Below are 18,675 nucleotides of genomic sequence, written 5' to 3'. Positions count from 1 at the left end.
GTTTTTTTGGAGACAGGGTTTCTTCGTGTTGTTTTGGTGCCTGTCCTGGATCTCGCTCTGTAGAACAGGCTGGCCTCGAACTCACAGAGATTCATCTGGCTCTGCCTCCCGAGTGCTGGGACTAAAGGTGTGCGCCACCACCGCCCGGCTGTTAGCTCTGTTTCTTAAGACGGTATCTTAGAGGATGCTCTGGACAGATGATGCTGTCTAAGTATCTTAGAGATTGCTGGCCAGAGGCATGGAGTCTAGACATCTACTCCAGCCCACTTAAACTAGAGGCAAGGGAAATGGGTGTTAGACAAGTTGGGACATTCCTTCCAGCTGTTTGTCATGTTCTCTGAGGTCTCCATGCTTCCAGCACTCTTGTCCCATGCCATGCTGGCTTTGCTTGTGTGGCTGAGCCAGCCTTTCCAGACTGCCTGCTATCTCGGGTAGGAGAACGGTGGGTGAAAGGGGGCTCAACAAGCAGGGATGGAGCTTAGTTGGAAAGTTCTTGCCTAGCACACGCAGAGCGTTGGATGACTGATCCTAGCACTCAGAAGGTGAAGGCATGGTCATTTTTGGCTACATAAGGAGTTTGAAGTCAGTCTGGGTTTCATCAGATCTTGTTTCAAAGGGCCGTGGGGGTGGGGCTGGGATGTAGATGGATGAGTAACAAGTCACATGGAGGCACCTGGCAAAGATCCCACGTTAGGGGCTCAAGACAGCTTTGACTGGCCTCAAGCCTTCATCAGTTCCTCAATGGTGGTAATTTTCTCATAGGTCTTATTTCTGAAGACTCAGTTTATGAGGGGCAAGATGTTGCTACTTTTGAAGGCTTTCCTTTGGGTCCCCTAGCTCTGGCTAAGCAGTCCATGGTGTGGCTGCAGGTTCAGGTCCATGCTTGGGTTTTCAAGGGTATCAGCGAGGCGAGCAGTGGCCATTTGTATCTGCTGGGTTGAGCCTTGAATGAAATAGGTCCCAGAGGGGAGACCTAACAGCACTTACCAGCTGGAAGATTCTGGCTGGAAGCTGGGAAGGTAGAGAAATTGTATCTTTACTCAAAATCTTTTTTTTTTTTTTTAAATTTTATAAAATAATATCTTTTTTATTTTTTTATTTATTTTTATTTTTATTTTTTTGGTTTTTTGAGACAGGGTTTCTCTGTGTAGCTTTGCGCCTTTCCTGGATCTTGCTCTGTAGACCAGGCTGGCCTCAAACTCACAAAGATCCGCCAGGCTCTGCCTCCCAAGTGCTGGGATTAAAGGCGTGCGCCACCACCGCCCGGCCTTTCAAAATCTTTTTTTTTTTTTTTTTTTTTTGGTTTTTCGAGACAGGGTTTCTCTGCGTAGCTTTGCGCCTTTCCTGGAGCTCACTTGGTAGCCCAGGCTGGCCTCGAACTCACAGAGATCCGCCTGGCTCTGCCTCCTGAGTGCTGGGATTAAAGGCGTGCGCCACCACCGCCCGGCTCAAAATCTTTTTTAAAAGAGTGTGTGTGTGTGTGTGTTTTTTTTTTTTTTTTTTTTTTTTTAAACAAGGTTATTCATGTTCCTGGTGAATTTAGGCAATGTAGATAAGCAATAAGGAGAAAAAATAAAACAAGATACTGCGTTATCCCATTTTTGTTGACACATGCCCACTGACACACAGGTCAAGCCCTAACAAAATGTCAATAGCAACCCAGCCATGGTACTCACATCTATAATGCTGGCATCTGGTAGGCTGAGGTAGAAGTATCACACGTTTGAGGCCAGCTTGAGCTACGTAGTGAGCTACAGGCAAGCCTGGGCTACAGAGTAGGATGCTGCCTCAAAAGAAAAAATATCCAAATCCACAGTGACTGTTTCTGACTTAACAGATTAGCTGATTACAAGGCATTTTTTTTTTCCTCAGCTCCTCACATAACTGGCACTACAGATACATGCACCCTGCCTGGCAGCATTATAATTTTATTAGTGAAGCTTGAAATCGATTGAAGCCCCCATTACTATCAAATCGTGATAAATACTTTGCCCACCTGCTACATGTGCTGGGAGACCACTGGCTTCAACTTAGACTTCATGCGGCTGTTTTGAGTCAGCCTGTGGAGGTGCTTCCCCTCTCTTTATTATTCTCTCTTTTCAGTTTGGTCTCATTGTGTAGCCCAGGGTGGCCTCCAGCTATAGTTGAGTATGACCTCAAATTCCTGATCCTCCTGCCTCTAGTTCCCAAGTGCTGGGAGCACAGACAAGCGGCCACACCACACCTTGTGTCTTGAGCCCTAGTCTGTACTCTGCTTCCTACTGACCCCACTGAGTCCTGGGCTTCTGTAATCTGGTGATAGGCTGCCAGTGACCTTGAGGGGATGGGGTGGGAGATGGGGGAGACTGCTCCAGGTGGTCAGCTGCTTCAAAAGAGTGAATCTCCTCCCATCACCTGCCACCCTCACCCCCACCAAACCCCTATAGTTTTCTTCCCTTGGCCCATGGGTGCAGTGTAGCAGGAATCTTAAAAGTTCTTATTAATAAAATCAAACCTGAGGCGAGTTATTGGGGTCCATGCTGGTAGATCAGAGAGACAGAACAAGCCACAGCTATCTCACCTCGCTGGATCCTCAGCTGGTCTTGTCTCCTCAGACTGGAGGCCTCTGAGTCCTCATCCGGAATGGGTCTCAGCTGAATTACTGCTCAAAAGCCTGAAGCTTAACCAGCCAAATGCTTAACCAGCCAAATACTTCTAGTTTCTGGCCCTCACGCCTTATATATCTTTCTGCTTTCTACCACTACTCCCTGGGATTAAAGGCTGGCTTTCTGGGATTAAAGGTGTGTGTCACCATGCTTGGCTATTTCCATTGTGGCCTTGAACTCACAGAGATCCAGAGGGATTTCTATCTCAGGAATGCTAGGATTAAAGGTGTGAGTGCCACCATTTTCTAGCCTTTGTATTTAGTGGCTGTCTGTTCTCTGACCCCAGATAAATTTATTAGAGTACACAATATTTTGGGGAACACAATACCACCACAGTGCAGCATGCTGGGTTTCTGGTATATTAGAGGCCACCAACAAGGATATGTCTTCTTAAATTCCTTTTTTGTTTCTCTCTTCCTCTCTCCCTCTTCCTCTCTCTCCTTCTCTTCTTTCCTCTCCTTTCTCTTTTCTCAACAGGGTCTTGCCATATAGCTCAGGCTGGCTTCAAATTTATTATCCTCCTGCCTCAGCATTTAGAGTTGATTATAGATGTGTGCCACTGTGTCTGGTCACAGTCAACTTGCCTACTGAGGCCCCAAATGGACAAGTAGGAAAGATTCACTAGACATTACAAATCTCCAGGCATAGGAGGCTGTGGGAAGTCTATAGTAGCAAGCCATAGTAACTGCACAGCTAGACATGGCCAGGAGCTGGCACACATGCTTCTGAGACATAGCATGAGTTGTGTGAGGTGTCCAGCAAAGGATTGGAAGCCTCTGAGCTTAGAGTTTGCAGGTCAGTCCTGCTGCTCGTGCACACAGGCACTCATTCATGATGGAGGGGCATGGGTGTGCCGGGTGGCTTTGGGCTTTGTGGTTCTTTTAAAGACTGGGAGCAGTGTCATTCAGCTGCTAAAACAGTTTTCTTTCTTGGTAAGCAAGAAACACAAAGCAGCCCTTCAGAAAGGGGTGGGCAGGAACTTCTGGCCCTGTGTCGAATTAATATGATGCAACCCCGGGGCTGCCTGGCAGAAGCAGAGTTGGACAGCAGTACCCAGAGGTCTCCTGGGGGTCAGAGGGCAGTGATAGGAGCCCTTCCCTGGAAGGCTGTGAGTCCACAGATGGCCAGGAGGAAGGAGGACTGCTTCAGTCCCTGGCTTGCTGGGCTGAAGCTTGAGCAGCCTTTTACCTATAGCCCTTGGGTCTGCTGGAACACCTTGAATGCTGTAGGCTGTCTAGATCTGCCTCGAGCAGTTCCTCTCTCTCCTTGTGTCTGGAGGAGGGAGAGGCAGGTAGATCTCTGTCTAATGAGTGTTGCAGGAAGGAGGCCACCTCACCCCAAGGGAGGCTTGGGAAGCCCCTTGGTATTCTAACCCCCCCTTCCTTTAGCACCCAGACGATGGCTTTTCAGTGGAGCCTAGTAGCTCTCCTTCCTCTGCCTACACCAGGTCATGGTTGGAGTTTTGGGTTAGCTTGGACTAAATAGCATTCTGTTCACTCCCTTCCCTCCCTTTCTCCATCCCTTCCTCTCCTTTTTGCCTCTGTCCTGTATGCCCCGGAGGCCCTAAGAGAGGCTGAGTGCTGGTTAGACAGGTATTGACTTCCTCATCTTCGGATGACACCTTTCCTGGGGAGTAGACCCAAAGATGGAGAGTTGACACTAAGGTTGGTTGTGTGCGGAGGGAGAGGCAGGAAGTGGCACATCTGAGTATCAGATGGCAGTGTCCAAACCATCCTGGTACAACTGTTTGTCTTGGCTACTCTGAGCTGTGGGCTTATCCATCCATTCAAGGACCTGATTTGGAGAGTGCCTGTGTGTTGGGGAACAGGTATGAGTGGTGGGAAGTGGACAGAAGGTTTAGGCTTTGGGGTTTTTTTTTCTAGGACTTGGGGTGATGGGGGGCAGTACTCCCTGGGGCTTGGGGTGCTCCCTAGCAAGATTGATGGATGCTGTACTGCAGCTTTAAGGGCTGGAGGGCCTGTGGCCCTAGCAGAGCTTCATTGTCCCCTCCCTTCCCACCTGGCCAAAGTTCAGGATGACCAGTACCTGCCAGGTCTTGGCCACCCAACTTAGGATTTTTGAATCACTCGAGTTGTTGTTTGTTGTCTTTGCTACAGAAAAACAGAAGCATGCTTGGGAAAGCCTGATGTCAGCTGGGGTGGACTTGGGGGGCTGGCTGAGGCTTGCCCTGATAGACTGCTGTTTAGAGGGTCGTTGGAGAAATTATGCTTTAATGAGAATGCTCTTTCCTAAACTTTAACTAGCAAAGCCACTGAAGCATTTGCAGTTAATAATGTACTTGGCGAGTTGCTGAGCTGAAATTTAACAGCCGGTTTAAAAACACAAGGTAGGGAATTTAACAAATAGGGCACGGAGAGAGCGCTGTGTCCTGGAGTGATTTCCGTCTCTGACTTTGTGCTGACTGGGGGTTTTGCTGGCTCTTCTCTGGGAGGTGGTTATTCCTTGACTCCTTGTATCTGAAAAGTAACAGTGTTCAACCCAAGCACAGATAAACCAAGGAGCTGTTTCAGGACTCAGTGAAGCCGTTTGCTGCAGCTCTTCCCAGAGGGGGGCAGTCCAGGGAAGGAGGCTTTGGTGGAGAAGGGAGCCAGGATCCATGATGTCCCTGCTGTGGCAGGCATGGGCAGCAGTACAATCCTGGGGCCAAAGCTTAGGATGTCCCAAGCAGGGTGTGGCTGGCCCCACGAATAAAGCAGGGAGTGCTCAGATATCTGAGATGACAAAGTCCTTCTGAGGAGTCTGCTGTAGAAGAGAAAAGACTAAAATAAAAAAAAAAAAAAAAAAAAAAACCTGAATGGAAAATTTAAGGGAACTGAAACAAAGGCTCCCCTTGGATTCTGAGCTGTGTGTGTCACTGCCGGAGATGCGCCAGTGGGAAAGGTCTAGGCCACTCCAGATTATACTCTAGGTCTCGCTTCACACTCTGGTTAGTGACCCCAGGTGCCTCTAAGTCATGTTCAGTCTTCCTGGGACCCCGATGGCCTTGTGTTTTTTTTTTTTTGTTTTTTTTTTTTCCGAGACAGGGTTTCTCTGTGTAGCTTTGCACCTTTCCTGGAACTCGCTTTCGAGACCAGGCTGGCCTCGAACTCACAGAGATCCACCTGGCTCTGCCTCTCAAGTGCCGGGATTAAAGGCGTGCGCCACCACCGCCCGGCGGCCTTGTAGTTTATAGTGTGAGGTCCCAAGGTTGGACTCTGACTTGTGTCTTTATCTCTCAAGATATATACGTTAGTAGTGACTTAGTACTGTGCAGCATGAGCACACACACATGTATACACTCACTTATGCATCTATACATACACATACTCATACACGTATAAATTCACATACACACATGCATACACCCTCATGCATCGACACATGCATAGATGCTTACATATATATGGAACACACATGCACTCACTCATGCTTCTACACACTCATACTCATACATGCATGCATACACATGTACACACATACTCATGCTTCTACACATATGCATATTCATACATATGTGCACATGCGCACACACACACACCTCTGTCCTGCCATGAGTTGATCTTCACCAGCTTCAGATTTTCCTTCAGCCTTTCTGGATACCTTCACTCCTATGTGTTTGAAAGACTAGCATGTCACAAGCAGGCACTGCTTTTGTGTGGACTTTTTCACAACTGCTCTGTGAAGTAAATGCTGTTACCATAATGTCATTGTTTTTCAGATAAAAAAAAAAAAAGAGGTAGAAAAAGAACTAAAGATGCTGTGGCTTGTACGTGCATTCCCAGCACTCTGGAACTCAGGCAGAAGTATTGCTGTAAATTGAGGCTAGCCTAGGCTACATAGTGGAGTTTGAGGCCACAACAGTTTGTGGATATCCTGGATGCGAGAGAAAGACTGTTTCCTGGGACTTAAGTACAGCTCGGGGTGTGGAGAAGAAATGGGTTCTCGTGTATTACTGTGGGAGTGTAAACTAGGGCAGCTGCTATAGAAAACAGTTTGGGGCTCGTCAGACATCTAAACTGACTCATCATGTGATCCAGCAATTCCACCTCTAGGTATAGACGCAGAGGAATTGAGAGCAGGGCTTGGGCAGTTAGCTGTCCACTGGTTGTTCTCTTGCAGTAGTTGCTGTAGCCCAGAGATGTAAAGGGTCCAAGTGTACCCCGGCAGATGAACGGATAAACCAAATGTGACATCTACATACAATTGAATGTTACCTGCCCCCACACACAAGAAGGAAATATGTCACATATGCCACAGCATGCATGAATGCAAAGACATTATGCTAAGTGGAATAAGCCAGTTACAAAAACACAAAAAGCAGACGGCTCCATGTAGCCGAGTCGCGTAGGACAGTAAAATATGTAGAGACAGAGTGTTTTAGAGGTTCCCAGAGTTGGTTGAGGCAGAAATGGAGAGCTGGTGCTTACTAATGGCAACAGCACCTGTCTTGTCTAACGGAAACATAGAAATAGTGCTGGGCTGGGGCTGGAGTAATGGCTCTGTGGTAAGAGCATTTGCTGCTTCCAACAGGGCCTAGGTTCGCTTCCCTGCACACGCAGGGTTCCCTCAACTCATACAGGTACATGCACATACATATGAATAAATAAATCTGGGGAGGTGCCTCAGTGGGCCAAATGCTTGCTTGTGTTTACAATGTCTTGGCTTCAGTCCTGGACTATATAAACTGAGTGTGCTGTTGCAGGCCTGTACTTAGGAGGCAGGAGGGTCACAAGTTCAGGACCATCCTTAGCTACATAGAAAGTCCAGAGACAGTCTAGTCTACATAAGAACATGTCTCAAAAAACAAATGCCAGGTGGTGGTGGCGCACACCTTTAATTCCAGCACTTGGAAGGCAGAGAGATAGGTGGATCTCTGGGTTCAAAGCTAGCCTGGTCTACAAAGTGAGTTCCAGGACAGCCAAGGCTATACAGAGAAACCCTGTCTCAAAAATACTCTGTAACATCAGTTACAGAGCCTTGTAACTGATGAAGCAGAGCACCAAGGGGTCTGGGCTGTAGCGGAAGGCCATGTCATTAATTCTTTTGTTCAGATGTGGAACAGCTGCCAATCAGATGCCACAGTGTCCCTATTCCTGCGGACATTTTCTGCCAGACACCAGGGCTGCTAGAATCTGACACCTGTGGCCACACCCTGGACATTCTGGTTGGCTGTACCTACAGCTCTCCTGTCTCCCCAAGGGGAGATGGCCAGGATTTAGGCCACTAAGTACCACCGTTTGTCCCCCTTCTTGTCCTCTTTCCCCTTGCAGAGGATTGCAGCATCGGCACTGTAACTCAGTGCCCTGTGGTCAGGGACGCTTTCCCGATGCTCCATGTCAGAGCTCTGGTATTCAGAAACACGTGCTGGGGTCTCTGCAATCCTGAAGGAGGACAGACAAGTATCTGTGGAGTTAAATTTAGTGCTTAGCATATGGTGGGTAAGAAAAACCCTGACTTTACCTCCACCATCAAAGATGAAAGAAAAAGTCCTAAATTAAACACCGTATGAGGTATCTACAGGTACCTCACCAAACTGGAACACATACCTCTAAAAATAAAAGGTGCTGAACTCTGGGAAATACAAAAAATGGCTGTTTGGTCAGGCGCTTGCTCCTCGATTTCCCGTGCCTGCCACCCCTTGTTGCAGTTGTGGGCACACAAGAGGAAGCTGATGATGCCTCAGCCCCCTCCTGGGAGGCTGGGCTGGGAACAAGGCCTTTGGACCTGGGTAGGCAGGGGAGGGTGGGGGCGGGAATACTGCCTCCGGGTGTCTCCAAAGGCCACAGTGGTTTCCCCTGCCTCTCCTCACCCCCTTCTCGGGCTGAACATTCACTTTGATTGTCCAGGGTGGGAGGAGCAAGCACAGCCATTTCTCTTTACCTAGTGCTACTCAGTTTCCACGGTGCCCATGGCTGCCACAGTTTTGGTCTTGTGGTTGTTTGGCTTTTACTGCTCCTGGATGTTAGGCAGGCTAGAATGCCAGAAACATCCTCACCAACACAATTGCTAGGCCACAGCAAGGTGCCTGGCAGAACTGAGTCTGCAGGGAGAGAGAGGTTCTGTGGGTATTTTGGGAATGCTGTGTGAAAGCGGTAACCACACGTGAAAGATGGAAGGCACTTCTGCCCTCCCTGTTCATCTCCAGGGGTCTTTCAGCAAACAGCCTCCCAACAGCCCCCTAACTGGACCCTGTGGCAGTGTCCACTTAAGAGTAACAAAGCAAAATCAACAGTAGCTCACTCCTGCCCGAAGCCACACCCTGCAAAAGGGGGTCAGGCTGGGATGCAGGCCCGACATTGTTTCCAGGCCTATGCAGCTTAGGTACAAATGCAGAGTGGCCCTCAATTCCACTGCTCCTGTTGGGAAAGGAGGCAGAGTAAAGGTTAACTCACTTGCCCCCCCCTTATTCCCTTGTGTGGTGGGGCTGGTGTCAGGCAGGCTTTGTGTGGTGCACACTTTCTGCCTGGTACCTTTGGCCAACCAGAACACACTCATGAGCACCTGCCCTACAGTAGACCTTCCGGCAGCCTTTCCTCCTATAACACCGCGGCAGTGAGGAGGATGTTGCTGTTCCCAACATCGTGGCGGGGGGGGGGGGGGGGGGGGGGGGGCGGCTGAGACTCTGAGAGGTGAATAAGTTAGGCTGCCCGAGTTAAATAGCTCATAATGGCAGAATCTTATTTGGATGTCAGGGCTGGCTGAGAAACCTGTGGTCTTGCCACCCTGGCCCAGGAGGGTGCAGCAGGGAGGCCATGGACCTTTTAGTCCTGGCTCTGCTAACAGCTGGTCTTCTGTGATGATGCCAAGGAGGGTCGGAGGACCAAGGCTGAAGCGGCACCTGACCTCTTCCAGGGAAGATGCTGTGCTGGGCAGAATAACAGCTGTGGATGTCCCCTTCGGGTGTGGCCAGACGTGGGTGTGGGGCCTCTTTTCTGGGCCACTTCTCTGTTCTCCGGTTGCGTGCAGCTGTAACTGTAACCACCCCGGAGCTCTGGCTGCCTGGTGGGAAGCTGAGGCTCAGTGCCTTTGCGGGACCAGCGCAGGTGTGAGACGCAGGTGTGCTTCTCCCCTGAGACTCAGCCTCGGATGAGCCCCTCACAACGCAGGGACCTTCTTAAGAAGCTGGGGTGCCTTCTACAGCCTTTCCGGCCAAGCTGCTGTATTCTGCCCTTTTATCTGGATCCTCGGTAGTCATAGTGAGTGGCTGAGAGATGACTTGGGAATTGGGTTGTTTGGGGACCTCAATGAGAAAGGTTTTCTGAATGACTCAATTTTCCTAAAACTTGAGAGCTTTGTGTTTGGGGACGGGGGAAGCTGCACCCAGAAAATCAGAAGGGGCAGTTCAGAGAATGAACTTCTTCAGCCCAAGACCCTGAGGGCACAGGGACAGTATGCCTGGAGGGATGGAGGGCAGCTACTTTCTGGGTCTGTCATCTGGAGGTCAGTCCAAGGCCATGGGGGCTGGAGTGGTGAAGGGAAGCCGGAAGTTTGAGAACAGGTGTGGGTTCACAGAACTGGCAGGTTCTGGAGGAAGAGATGCTTCTCTATCCTTGGTCAGGCCCTGGGTTCCTCACTGTCCCCATCTGGATGTTGGGGGTTAAGTTGGCTCCAGGCTTTGGGAGACCTCAGCCTTGGGTGTAGCTGTTACACAGCCATTGTTGTTGATATTTATTATTTACGCGCCTCTCCTGTGGCTGAGCAGCCTCCTGGTGGAGGGTGGAGTATCTCTTGAGCTGTGGGCTCCCTTTGCACCCTGCTTTTCTGAGTTTGTAGGTTGCACCTGCCTTTGCTGGGGGACACGGCTCCATTCCTCACATGAATTAGCTTCATGTGACTGAACAGCTTTCCCAGAATTTGCTAGGAAATTCTTCCCTCATCTTCTGACTGATTGTAGCACCATTTCTTTCATTTTGGGGTGCATGTCTCCCGACTCCAACCCTTCACTCACCTTGAGGGCCTAGGTGGCCCTCACTCGAACTCTCATGGTGCCAGGCACTCAGCTCTCAGGAAATAAGGACTAGGGCATTTGGAATCTAGTGTGTTGGTAACTTCTTGGCTCATTCCTGTTTCCTGGGTGCCTGTGCTTCTTGCACTGGTGCCTAATGCTTGGCGACAGCAGCAGGCTTCCTTGGGCTGGTGGGACTTGAGGCTGTGAGCTGGTGACAGGAGCAAGCGTGTGTGTTCCGGTCAGAAGGAAACAAGTTTCAGACCTTGAGGAAGGGACTGAAAGGGTGTGGCTCAAGGAAGTGGGAAACCGAGAGAACAGGAGGGCATGGAGGAGATATGGAAGTGAGGAGTGTGGGTTCTACCCTTTGGGACAGTGGAGGGGCCTTGTCAGTACTAATACTCTGGTCCCTGAGGGTCCTGGGGAGAGCAGAATGGAGCTCAGGTGGCTCCTTCCCTGGCTTTGGCCAGTGTCAGGCTCCGCCCCACTGCACCTGGGCGTCCCCACCTCCCAGAAAGGACCACAGCTCCCTCCAGGAGCCAGGTTTGTGGGAGAGCTCGAGCCAGAAACCACAGGCTGATAAAGATGTTTTTCATTCTGGGGGCGTTAATTAACACAGATTAGATTTCAGCTGAGTGGGCCTTTTGTTGCAGAAGCCTTTCTAATCAAGATGGTTTCGGTACTTCTGTGGTTTCTCAGAGTCAATTCAGGTTCATTACCTTGGTCTGTTACTGCCCTGGGCATTCAGACCCGATGTTATTACTTATGGTCAGTTTTTCAAGCTTGGTTTTCTCCTGGGCTGACGTCTCCCTCAGATATCTACACCCAGGAAGGATACTGGGCCTGGAATAAGGCAACTCAGGCATGTAGGCACACTGCTTGGCTGTGAGATTTCATTAAACATTTACAAACATGTTTTCTGCAAATTCCTGACATAATCTGGCACAAACACGATGGGATTTGGATTCTCTTCCTCTAGTCATGTTTATTAATAATTCCACCAGCTCCCACTGTGTGGAGAGAAAGTGGAAAGTCATTAGAAGTGGTACTGAGGATGGCAGACTGAAGTGGGAAAGGGGACAGTGGCTGGTGGCCTGTCACCAAGAGCAAAGGAAAGAGCTGGCTGGCTGGGCTGGACCCTATCACCAAGCCTTGACTCTTCCACTGCTGCTTGGACTTTTTCACAACTTCTCTGTGGTTATTCCTGAGAAATTCTAGCAAGTTCAGAGGGGACAACAAACCATCCATCATATCCAACTACCCAAGATCATGAGAACCAAAATTTTGTGTTTTTCCTTCTAGATCCCCCCTCAGGCATTTAAAGTAGGATTGAGGTCTTCATGTTTTCCATATAAAAATATTAGAGAATAGTTAATTCTTTTTCTTTTTTTTAAACATTTTTTTTTTTTTAGATTTATTTATTTATTATGTATACAGCATATATGACTGCAGGCCACAAGAGGGCACCAGATCTCATTACAGATGGTTGTGAGCCACCATGTGGTTGCTGGGAATTGAACTCAGGACCTCTGGAAGAGCAGTCAGTGCTCTTAACCTCTGAGCCATCTCTCCAGCCCAATTCTTTTTCTTATTATAGAAATAATGCACATTTGAGTTAGGCATTGATGTTGTACATTTATAATCTCAACACTTAGGAGGCTGAGGCTGGAGGATGGCAAGTTTGAGGCTAGCCTGGGCTGCACAGCAAGACCCTATGTGAACAAAATGAAAGAACTAATATATATGTGAGCATGGAAACCAGGAGGGAGGAGCACAGAAGCGGAAGCACAGTTCTGCTGTGTCCCCCGGTACAAGCTCTCGGCCGTCCACACACTCACAGATGAGCATAGTTCCTCTCCTCTGCGGGGGCCACGCCTGTTCACCCTTCCCCTCCTCTTATTATCTGATAAATGTGTCAAGGCATGGAATTCTCTTCTGAGACATGAGCTTTAAATAATTTACTGAAGTTGGAGAGATGGCTCAGTGGTTAAGAACCCTGGATGCTCTTCCAGAGGACCCAGGTTCAATTCCCAGCACGTTCATGGCAGTTCACAGAGGTCTGTAACTCCAGTTAGTTCTAGGTGATTCTGCACACTCTTCTGGCCGGCACATGCTGTACAGTTATACATGCAGGCAAAACCCCTAAATGATGGTGATATTGACAATGCTGATGACCACGAAGATGCTAAATTGAGGACCAGCAAGATGTCTCGTTAGGAAAAATCACCCACTACCGAGCCTGACCCGAGTTCAGTCTTTGGGTCCCATATGGCACAAGGAGAGAACTACTTCTGTAAGTTGCCCTCCAGCCTTCCTGTGTGCACTGTAGCATACACATGCGTGTACACACACATGTACAAAATACATAAGCCAGCAGAGGGGCACACACCTCTAATCCAGCACTTAGGAAGCAGAGGCAGGTGGATCTCTGTGAGTTTAAGGCCAGAAACTTCCAGACTAGTTGGGGCTACATACATAGTGAGGCCTTGTTTCAAAAAAAAAAAAATAAATAAATAAAACACTCAAATAAATAGTAAGTAAATAACTAAAAATAATCTACTGAGGTGCTGGAGAGATAGTTCACTAGTAAAGAGTGCACAGTGCGCTTGCAGAGGACCTGAGTTTAGTTCCTTGCACCCAAATGGGGCAGCTCACTATTGCCTGGAACTCCAGCTTCAAAATCACCAGGCATGGTGTAGCACACACCTTTAATCCCAGCAGAGGCAGGTGGAGCTTTGTGAGTTCAAGGCCAGCCTGGTCTACATAGTGAGTTCCAGGACGTAGACCCTGTGGTTTCCCCCAACACACAATTTTTTTTGAAGTCTTCATTGAGATGAAATTTATGTAGTATAATAGTCTCATTTTATTTTTTAATTAAAAAATTAACAACCATCTATTTTATGTATATTTGTGTTTTGCCTGAGTGTATGCCTTTGCCCACGGAGACAAGAAAAGGGTATTTGGATCCCCTGGAGCTGGAGTTACAAGTGGTTGTGAGCCACCATGTGGGTTCTGGGAATCAAAGCTGGGTCCTCTGCAAGAGTAGTCAATGCTTTTAACTGCTGAGCCATTTCCAGCCTATATTTAATTAATTAATTTGTTTGTTTGTTTTGCTTTTTTTCCAGACAGTTTCTCTGTGTAGTCCAGGCTGCTCTGGAACTCACTCTGTAGACCAGGCTGGCCTTGAACTCCGAGGTCCACCCGCCTCTGCCTCCTGAGTTCCGGGATTAAAGGCATGTTCCCCATCACCTGGCTTTAGTTTTTTGTTAATGCCTGTAAGTTATAATGTGCTTAACACATTTGTTGCCAAATACATTTTTATATCTCAGCTTATGTATCCCATATGTGTTTCAGTTTGAAAATGATGGTTGCAGGCTCTTGCGCAAATGCACGTGTGCTCACTCACTCTGTCCCTTCCTGTCTCACTCTTCCTCCCCCACCCCCACTTCAACCCCCTCCCCATCTCTAACCTTTCACTCCCTGTTGTGATGTAGAAAGTCTTATCTCCTTTGTCAAAGCACTTCCTTAGCAAGGGTGACTAATGCTGGCCGGAACCAGCAAGGTGACAATGGCCACTTTGCACAAAGGTAGCACTTACCTTCCACTTCCAGTGTTTTGGGGGTGTGTGGACTGTCTGGTGGCTCGTCATGTTCTTTAAGTGCAGCAGAGCTTTTGCGTAGATAGGTGACAGTATATGTTCCAGAGACTGGGTGGTCGCACTGCTTCCTGTCTCTCGCCTGGGTCAAGTCAAGGCTAGAGTTAGGCTGGCTGTGGTGTCCTGTGCGGACAGATTCGGGGTTAGGGGTATAGCCAGGAGGGGACTGTGGATCCCCCACAAAAGGATTTCCCTTTTCCACGTCACAGACCTGGCTTATATGTAATTAAAATAGAGCCATCTCTGAACCTCACCGAGGCACTGTCCTGTGGGTCAGTAGAGGGAGCCACTGAGGTGGCTGATGGGAGAGTGATGAGCTATGGGTCTGATGTCTGTTGTGTAACTTGACCAAGACATTCATTTCCTCTGGGAGTCCACACTATCAGTGGGCGGTGACTTGTCCTGGAGGATTGCAGCTCTCTGAAGAACTGCATGTGGGGCCATGACTGATACCTCTTCCCTACAAGCCTAGCACAGTGCTGGTGCAGGGTGAGCGTCCAGAGTGTGTGAGTGTGTGTGAGTGTGTGTGTGTGTGTGTGTGTGTGTGTGTGTGTGTGTGTGTACCTGAGGGAGGGGGGTGAATGTGGTCAACACATCCCTAGGACAAACAGTAACCAGACTTCCGTGAGCGAAGCCATTTCCTAAAACCCCAGGCTGCTTTTTGAGCGGCAGTGTAGTTCTCTGGACTCTCCGTGCATCCAGGTGCTGGAGTCTTTCTTGCTCTAGTAAAACACCGTAACCTTATTTGGACTTGAGAGTTTGAGATGGATGAGAGTCCATCATGGCTGGAAACCGTGGCAGCAAGCCGCAGGCCTGACAACAGGAGCGGGACGCTGAGAGCTCACAGTTTGAACCCCAAGTTGGAAACAGAGCAAACTGGAAGCAGGCAAGGCTTTTTACTCTCAAATCCTACCCCAGTGTCTCCCTCCAGCAAGGCCACACCACCGAAACCTCCCCAAACAGCAGCACCACCAGTGAGACCAGTTTTCAAGTGCCTGAGACTATGGGGGACAGTCTCATTCAAAGGACCACAGCCTCTAACCATCTCTCCTATAATCTCACTGAGGTGACCTTCATCTTACATAGCCAGGAACATCCCTTAGCCCTTCCTCCCTTTACCTCATTCTAGAACTTTCTGAAGTTATCTCTACTAGTCATTACCTAGCTCATGTGTGTGATATGATCTGAAACCTAAAATCACAAACTCCTGCCAGGATTTTCTTTGTTTCATTGACTCTGAGTTCAAGTGTAGCGTTGTTTTTCCTGATATGCTGAAGCAACTGACTTAACTCAATTCAATATCCAACCAAACTGCTTCTGTATGCCAGGCCCTGTGGTAGATGCTGAGGAATAAAAATGATGTCATGGCTCCTCAAGATACACCTATGATAAAAAGTGGAAACAACCATAAGACAGCCATTGTCCCCATGAAGATTTGTATAGAATGGGATGAGAAGTAGGGGGCGTGCCCCATGGGGGAAGGAAGAGGGAGTGCTGAGCAGGACAGAGCCAGCAGTTGGATGGGCCCCAAGGGTGGATAGAAAGGTGCCATGGGGAGGGTAGCAGAAGGGTGCTCCTCCCTCCCTTCCTCCTTCCCCCCATCCTCTCTCCTAAGGGTCTGTTACAGCCTACACCTCATGGCTCACTGCGAGTTTAGATTTTCCTTTTTGTAGGGTAATGTCTTAGTTAGGGTTTCTATTGCTGTGAAGAGACATTTATAAAGGAAAACATTTAATTGGTTGGCTTATGGTTTCAGGTTTAGTCCATTGTCTTCGTGCTGGTATGCAGGCAAACATGGTGCTGGAGAAGGAGCTAAGAGTTCTACATCTTGATCCACAGGCAACAAAAACAACTGTGCGCCACACTGGGCATGGCTTGAGCAGATAGGAGACCTCAAAGCCCACCTCTACAGTGACACACTTCCTCCAACAAGACCACACCTACTCCAACAAGGCCACGCCTCCTAATAGTGCCACTCCCTATGGGCCAAACACTCAAATACATGAGTCTAGGTAGGGACATACTTATTCAAACTACCACAAGTGGCTAGCATAATGTTTTTGTCTGCAACAGTTTTGAGAAATATTTGAGTAAGTTTTCAAACTCTATCCATGCAGTTAGGGAGGTACACATGTAGAAATGATTTCTATAAAAACAAATTAGAAGCTGGGCAGTGGTGTCACTTGCCTTTAATCCCAGAACTCAGGAGGCAGAGGCAGGTGGATCTCAGTGAGTTCAAGGTCAGCCTCATCTACAAAGTGTGTTCTAGGACAGTGAGAGCTGTTACACAGAGAAACCCTGTCTCAAAAAAAAAAAAAAAAAAAAAGGGAAAAACAACAAAACACCAAAATAAATAAATAAGCAGAAGCCAGGGATAGGGCAAGTGGTTAATATATTGTTGTTTGTTTGTTTTGTTTTGTTTATATAAGTTACATTGCTTTATTCCCTTTCCAAATAATGTTCTGTGTCATTTCTGTTTCTGTGACTTTTCAAATAATCTTAGAATTTCATTAATTCTTTTTGTTTTGTTTTCTTTTGAGACAGGGCTGACATAGCCCAGGCTGGCCTCAAACATTCACAGTAGTCAGAGATGACCTTGAACTTCTGATCCTCCTGCTCCCGCCTCCTGAGGGCTGGGATTACAGTGTGCTTCACTGTGCCCGTTCATGGTTGATGTGGTGTTGGGAATGGAACACAGGACTTCACCGGGCTAGATAAGCACCTACCATGAACTCTGTCTCCAGCCCTTATGGTGGTGCTGATTCTGTATTCTCCAGTAGTGTCAAGTAAGAAGACTTATGATTATGTTTTTATTCAACAACTCCTGTTGTTATTAAACTGTGTGAGCCCAGGCGTCTGCAAGCCCCTTTCAGCCCGCTATGTTCTCTCCGTGCTTGTGTTCAAGTGTGCTTTTCAGCTGGCACAGCCCAGAACTTCCAGTCTGACTCTGGTGGTGTAGATGCCTCTCTGTCCGAGGGGTCAATTTCTGAACCTTGTCCAAAACTCTCGGATTGAATCAGTTTTGTAATCAAGTACATCTTACTATTTTATAAACTCATTACAGTCCTTAACTCAGCTTCCTGGAGCTGGAAAGGGAAGGACACAGACTAGCTTGCTTTACATTTTCCTGCAGAAGTAAGCAGGACTTTTGTATACTTGAACAGAAAATAAAACTAGAACAACATGTTCCTTTGCAGTCAACTGGGTGAGTTTAATCCCATTAGCAAAGAGTTTGTGTTGAGCCCTAAATGAAGTGCTAGTTACCCACATGTTAGCATTTAATGAGCCCAGCACACTTGGTGTGAACACTGTCAGCGTGAAGGCTATTGATGCAAAAATAGATGGAGCATAAGATGACAGCTTCATATCAGGGTGTGTGTGTGTGTGTGTGTGTGTGTGAGAGAGAGAGAGAGAGAGAGAGAGAGAGAGAGAGAGAGAGAGAGAGAGAGAGAGAGAGAGAGAGAGATCCCAGGGAGAAGTTTCATTGCTTTCAATTTTTTAAATTGTATTATTGTGTGTGCATAACGTGCAGACATGGGCATAGCACACATGGAGGTCAGAGGACAGCTTTGTGGAGTTCCTGCTCTCTTTTCACTGTATGTGGGTTCTAGAAATCAACCTCAGGTTGCCAGGCTTTCCCTGAAGGGCATGTGTAGTGGAGGCTGCCCCTCTTTACTCAGCAAAGGTTAACTGGTCATCTCACCTCTCCCGTGCTGGTGGGGAGGCCGACCTGAGCAGTGAGGCTGCCTGGGTTCCTGTCCTCAGACCCGACTCCAGCTGAGTGACCTCAGGTGTGTGACCTAATGCTTCTAGGCTTCGTTTATCAAAACCATCATGACCTCTGTGAGGTGGGAAGGGTTAAAGAAGTGGTACAGAATTTCCAGCGTTGCATGTGGCAAATAGCGAGTACCCAGGAGATGTTATTTAAAATAGCGAAGGGATACTGGGGATAGAAACAGAATGCTTTCCAGCTCTTCGGGAGCTGACAGTTGTGTGTGGGAGGCAGGCATGGAAGGGGTGATTTCTCCATGTGTGCTGAGTGCCAAGAAGGATTCACCAAGTGTTGTGAGAGTGAAGAGGCAGGGGGTAGCTGGGAAGAAGTGAGCATGGAGCTGAAAGGGAAGAAATATATATATATATATATTTACCTGTATGAGCACTTTTGCCTGCATGTATGTGTGTGCACCGCCTGCATACCTAGTGCCCCTGGAGGTCAGAAGAGGCACTGGATCTCCTGCAACTGCAACTATGGATGGTTGTGAACTGCTATGTGGGTTCTGGGAACCAAACCCAGATCTTATGGAAGAGCAGAAAATGTTTTCAATCACAGAGACAAAAGAAATCTAAGGGTAAGGGTAGGCATGCGGGTCTGATGCCAGGTTATGGGGTGAGGACAGGCATCACCTAAGGTGTCTGAGAGACTGTGATGA

The 18,675-nt window shown here is 48.2% G+C and overlaps 1 protein-coding gene across 14 annotated transcripts in view; it reads left to right on the top strand.

The window, feature by feature from the left end:
* Positions 1-18,675, top strand: part of Plekha7 (pleckstrin homology domain containing A7) — a 191,148-nt gene that overhangs the window by 34,825 nt on the left and 137,648 nt on the right. Inside the window, exon 1 of one of the 14 annotated variants that reach the window (XM_076550724.1) lies at positions 9,816-9,841. The exons of the other annotated variants lie outside the window; for them this stretch is intronic. The gene's annotated coding sequence lies outside the window, so the exon portion shown is untranslated. Of the gene's footprint in view, positions 1-9,815; positions 9,842-18,675 lie in introns of those variants that run through there. 14 annotated transcript variants of the gene reach the window in all.

The sequence above is a fragment of the Peromyscus maniculatus genome, chromosome 1 (assembly GCF_049852395.1).
Source record: "Peromyscus maniculatus bairdii isolate BWxNUB_F1_BW_parent chromosome 1, HU_Pman_BW_mat_3.1, whole genome shotgun sequence".
Taxonomy (NCBI): Eukaryota; Metazoa; Chordata; class Mammalia; order Rodentia; family Cricetidae; genus Peromyscus; species Peromyscus maniculatus.
The sequence above is the reverse complement of the archived record's forward strand: the minus strand, read 5'-3'. Positions and strand labels throughout refer to the sequence as shown.